Raw genomic sequence first — 6,172 nt, forward strand, 5'->3', positions numbered from 1 at the left:
ACAATGTAGCAAAATTGACCCAAGGACCGTTTATATAATTTTTAGAGCATGGTTAAGAGTAAAAATCTTATATATTTCCTAGTTAAGGTAGGAACAAGACAACACTTTTTGAATCAAATCACAAAAAGGAACACTGGGTTTGGGTTAAATGCTTCGTAGGGTCGTCTGCAGGTGGGGCTGGAGGTAAATAGGAAAACAGAGATGAAACAATTATTTAAAATTCAACAAAGTCAAGTTCTTGTGTTGGTTTTGGACAAGTGCATACAAAGAAACGCTGGGTTATAACTAATTTCAGATCTGTAAGAAGATGGAATTGGAGTCAAAGTACATGTTCATCTTCATGACGAACCTAAATTTGGCCATGCTAAGTTTAGGAAACTATTAAAAATTAAGGTTAGCTTTTGAAATTAGTGGTCCAAGTTTCTTTAGAACGTATTATTGGGTATGAAACTAGCAGAAGGTGTTAAGAGGCTCTTTATCAGTGGACAAACGTACAAAATCGACAATTCTTGTCCCTGGTGAATGGATGTTATAGACTGAAGGTTTTAAGGATCGGTCCCAAGGACCAAGAGTGCAAAAGAATAATAAAACTGAACCTAAGACTACACCAAACAAATAATAACTGACACAACACTATAATATGCCCCTTCGTCTTAGGGGTGTTTGTAGGATTATATATTTCTTTAGGGGGCTTGGTTTTTGGAATGAATAAAAAATCCAAAAATAAAATATTTCTGAAAAAAAAATCAAATATAACATTTTTCGAAAAGAAAATTTATAATCCACGGCTATTCAAAAAACATTCAATTTTTTAAAAAAAAAACCCAAAAATCCGCAGCTGTTGACAAAAAATTGAATTTTTGGGAAAAAATTTCAAGAATTAAATCTAAAATATTCAATGATTTGCAAAAAACAATTCAAAAATTCAAAAATGAAATTTTTTGAAGAAAATTTTTAAAAATCCATAAATATATACCGTAAATTAAATTTTTTGGAATTTTTTTTGAAAAATTTAAATAAACTTTCTAGTAAAAAGTAAAACTTTTTTTTTTTTTTGGGGGGTAGAGGCCCTCCAGCCCACTCCCTGCGAATGTCCCTACGTCGATGCAGTGAAGCCGTCATTTCCCCTTATCAGAGAACCCACTCCCACCAAAAAACTATCTACATAAAATTTCCACCCTCACGCTTGACGACAGTGGGTATGATGTTCATGGAGTTATACTGACAATTATTCTTTTTCCAAGCCATTTATTTTTGTTCCCTAAATGTATATTACTACTACTATTAATAAAGTCTACCATTAAAACCGTTTATGCTTTGTCATTGGGTTAAACTTTAAAAAAAAATGATAAGTGCTCAAATACTTATTTTCTTCATTCTGCATGAATATGGACTCTAAGAAACTATATCCCAATATTTTACTCTATAATATGCAAACTTTAATCAACCGTATGCAAAGAGTGACTCCAAGCAATGTCCGCATTATGGTCTTCATCTCTTTCGATTAAATTGGTGCAGCACATAAACACAAGAAACCACGTTCTCATTTCTTTATTTGTTAATATTTTGCATATCTCATTATGTAATCAAATGCATACGAAAATGGCTATACGTGGGAACCACACCTTTGGTTTTTTAATAGTAAATATACACATATATAATATTTAGACAGCATACATAAACCTTAGACCAGTGGTTCTCAACTAAGGCTTCACGGAGTATTTAACTTATATTTCTTTGGCTACCTGTCAATTTTTTTACATGACTTCTTCTTCCCCTTGGATCTTCACGACTAGCTTCTATGATTTAAAGCACAAGATACTACGAGTTTTGAACTCAAATAAGATATTATATAAGATTTTGATTTGTATGTTCATTTATATCAATCAAGGGCCTTTGTTTAAAATTTGTGTCATTGGTGGTATTGTATCGGTCCGTATTTCTTCAGTCCCGTATTAGGACCGGATCTATCGGTCCTTAAGACTGTGTGTTCTTTTAGACCGGTCCTAAAATGTCGCTATTTGGAATTTTTCATGAAAAAGTCGAAGGTTTATGAAGCCAAATAAGAAATATAAGATATGTATTACAAGCATTGTACAATTCTTGCTTAAAATATACATGCTCGCATTAAAATCCAATATAATACGAACTACAATCTGCTTAGTTATTTAATTTATTCTATATATTATTAACGAAATATTTAAAAACAAGAAAAACACCCTCAATGACGTCATGAGTGATACATTTTACCTTCATTTAGGACCCAAATTGGACTTGATTGGACTGCAGAACGGCCCTAAGTCCTAAACAACGACGGTCACAACGCTTCCAATTTCATAATCAGACATTTCCAGTGTGTATTATGAAAGGTGTCCTCCGGATTATATTTTGGGGTTGGCAATTAAATTTTTTGAAAAAAACATTTCAGAAACCCTCAGCTCTTCAAAAACAAAATAAAGCTTTTTCGAAAAAAAATATCAAAAATTTAATTTCAAACATTAAATTTTTCGAAAAAAAAATTCAAACAGACATCTGTGTGCAAAAAAAAATTTAATTTTTTGGAAAGGAATCTCAAAAATCTATAGCTATTCACAGAATTTTTTTTTTTTTGCAAAAAAATTTAAAATACTACAGTTTTTAAAAATAAACTTTAAATATTAAATTTCTTGGAAAAAAAATTGAAAAGTAAAATTAATTATTCAATTTTATTGTAAAAAGAAGGAAAAATCTTAATTTGTTGGGGGCTAGAGACCCTCCAACCCACCCCCTGCGGACAACCCTGACTATAATAATTAACAGTCGGCATCAAGAAAAATACAGGAGGCTAGCTTCAATATCATTTTTTTTTTTTTTACAAAATTTTCCTTTTCTTTTTGACAGTTGATTTTAAGTGTAGATAAATAAACTAGTGGTGCTTTTTAGATTTCTGAATTTGGATTGGTATTACTCGAGTTAGCAGTTGATAAACTGGGAACCTTTTCCTACTATTAAATGAAAAATAATTGTCTGAATGATGTTTGATATTTATTTATTTTTTTTTTTTTGTGGAAGAAAGGTTACGAATTACTATGAAAACTACGATGTATTCGAGACTTTAATGAAACTCAAAGCTACTTGAGATTATCAAGCATCCTTCATTTCATATTGTCAATACTATTACTTAAGAGCCATCTATCTTTTATTTTTAAGATTAAATTTTTATATAGCATACTCACAGAGGTGTATAAAACATGTCTTTTTTCTAATTGATAATTTGAACAGTATTTTATATTTGCTAAAGCCGGCAACATTATTATCTTGTACTAGAAGAGAGAACAACTAAGTATAAGGTAATAACTTGTGCGTGGAACCATGAAAGACGAAGTGTAACATTGAGGGTTTGCGCGGGAGTTATAAATGTAAGTCTTTGTTCGACTCGGAGTAATTCCAGACTACATTTCTTACTATATACAGTGCAGGATTTGTTTTTGTGTATTTTATATCACAGCAGCTTTGCAGCTGTTCTAATAAAACGTCATTAATGCTAAGCTACGTCATTACTGCTAAGCTGCTCTCCTCCTCAATATTCTCCAAATTGTTAGGGTTACCACCTTAATTTTCGGTTCCTTATTATACAACAGATATCATACTTTACTCGATCCAAAAAGAATCCTTTGATTTCATGAATAGCTCGGGAAGATCCTTAAAGTAATGGATTGCAATTTGATTGTATACTTCGTATAATACGTATTCTTTGAAAAGCAAAGCTTTTAGTCAAATCATTGCAAGACTTTCCTAACAAAACCGACAGACCTTTATTTTTTTTCTTGATTTGCTCTGATAAAAGCTTATGTATGTATGACTGAGAGAAAGGCTGGGTGTGACCATTAATGGTATTTGTCATACTATATTAAAAATATGACTATAGGGTGCGTACGCAAAAGGGAACGGTTTGATAATATAACTTTTTTCTTAATAGGCGGTGTGCTACAATATAGCTTGAAAGACCATGAAACACATACAGTCGAACGACAATTTATTATATTGGGTGGTCCATAGAAATCTGAAAACTTACTAATTCAATTATTAATGAAGGTTGAGTGATTGAAAGTAATTCATATTAAGACTTAAACAATTAGCTAGTAAAAAAAAACAAGCTCTCTATCTTACGTACAAGTCCAAAAATTACACTTGAAAGTGATCGACAAATTTCCATTCGTTCACTCCAAGCAGTTAGCCGTTTCCAATACCACCGTGTAAGCCTTCAGCAAGTCCAAAACTTTGAAGAGGAAGAAAGGGTCTGTCAAAAAGGCCAACCTGGATCCGGAAGGGTTAAAGAAAACAACCCAAGGCCAATCCCCTCATGTATATGAGGCCCCATGCAAGACATCTCGAGATATAACACCAGATTGTCCAGAGAGCTATAAAAAAAGTACGCGGAAAGAGCCTTTTGAGTGTGGAGAGGGCACTAATGACACTAACAATGCAATAACCCCATTTCCTGCTTTGCAAGACTCTTTTGAAGGCCTGTAGTGTCCGTCATCCAAACACCAAAGCCCTCAAAGCCACTGTCAGCCAGCACTGGATCCATAGACAGAGGACTGCATCTCCAGCGGGTACCATGCCTTCAGCTGCTGCCTGGAAGCCTTCATTGACACTAGGGGCAGCCAAATTAATGATTAAGATAGCTCATACACATCTATTTATAGTATGAATTTTGTTGAAATTCTATTGTTAATTTATAAATTATACTTTGTTCAGGCTTTAAGTTCAATCTGTTCAGATTTTAATGGACAATCGGTAGTACTTATGGATCGCACAGTCCATGGACCGCTGGGCAAAGTTGGATATTTCTTTAAAAAAAGACTCCCATCATGTCGCTCCTAATGTGGATTGTCAGTCCTAGGACCAGTCCTTATCGATCTTTTATGGCAATGACAAGAGCTGTCGTTTAATTTATTCAACATAACCTCTTTTAAGAGACAAGATAGATGAAATTTAAAGTAAGAAGTGTGCGGCTAGAATGTATTACAATTCTTTCTACACGTCGGCCCCTTTACACACAACCTTTCCTAAAAAAAGAATCAAAAAAAGACCCAAAATCATCTGGTACTTAGCCAAATAATCCAATCATACCAACGGCTTTTGTATCTCATAAGTACTCCCAGACTTCATTATTTATCTACAACTTTTTAAATGAAATACACATATTCACAATATGAAAATCCTACGTTGTATTTCATTCGATACTGTATTATAAAATTGCTTACAAATATTTTATTATAAGCGTAGCTATACACTTCCATTTGTATATGATAGCTAAAGTTTCTTCATAGAAAAGGTAAAATGGCCAATATATACAACGACTACAATAGATCAATAAGAAATTGTATTCATGTCCTTTTGGAAACTGAGCCTAAGTATAGAACAACTGATTACTTCGTTTATTTATCAAAAAGAATAAATTATTAAATAGCAATGACGTATCAAGTGAGACGAGAGAATCGACAGCTGACAACACCATACATCAGATATTTTTGTGTAAGCGAGGTAAAGCCGTATCAAGCTATCACTCATTATTTTTCTCCGTTTTTATATTATTAAATCCTAGCTATGATTGAAGAATAGCTATAAAATTAGCAACGACTGAAGGACTGAAGTATCGGTCCATAGGACCGTGGAAAAAAGATCAGACAAACAATTAAAAACACTGAAAGGGGGGTAGATGACTGATTTGGCAATCAGTACAAGGACCGATCCTACATTAGCTGTCTCCGTTTTCGAGATAAAAAGAGAAAAATTGTAATCAATAAACTTTAAAATTCAATTTCTTTCTGTGGGCAATACCTACTTGGTCACTCTTAATTCATAATTTAGCATAATTATTATATGGTAGGCTGGTATGTGATCCACAATTTTGGCGTCCCGTTCATTTTTTTTTTTTTTTTTTTTTTTTTCGTTAAACGTACTTTGTTCAGCCATTATTTCCGTTTTTTTCAGTGTTACAATCATAAGATAATACCATATACACTGTACGACAGTAAATCGTGACTTCCACCTAGATAGTGTGAGGGAAGCCTCACTTGGGAACTAGGTTTCAAGGTTTTTAACAACATAATTCACTGAATATTAAAGATAAGATGTGCTATCACTGACTTAAATCGGTTGATTCATTGTCGAATGGAGGCCAAGA

Source organism: Lepeophtheirus salmonis, chromosome 4 (assembly GCF_016086655.4).
Source record: "Lepeophtheirus salmonis chromosome 4, UVic_Lsal_1.4, whole genome shotgun sequence".
Lineage (NCBI taxonomy): Eukaryota > Metazoa > Arthropoda > Copepoda > Siphonostomatoida > Caligidae > Lepeophtheirus > Lepeophtheirus salmonis.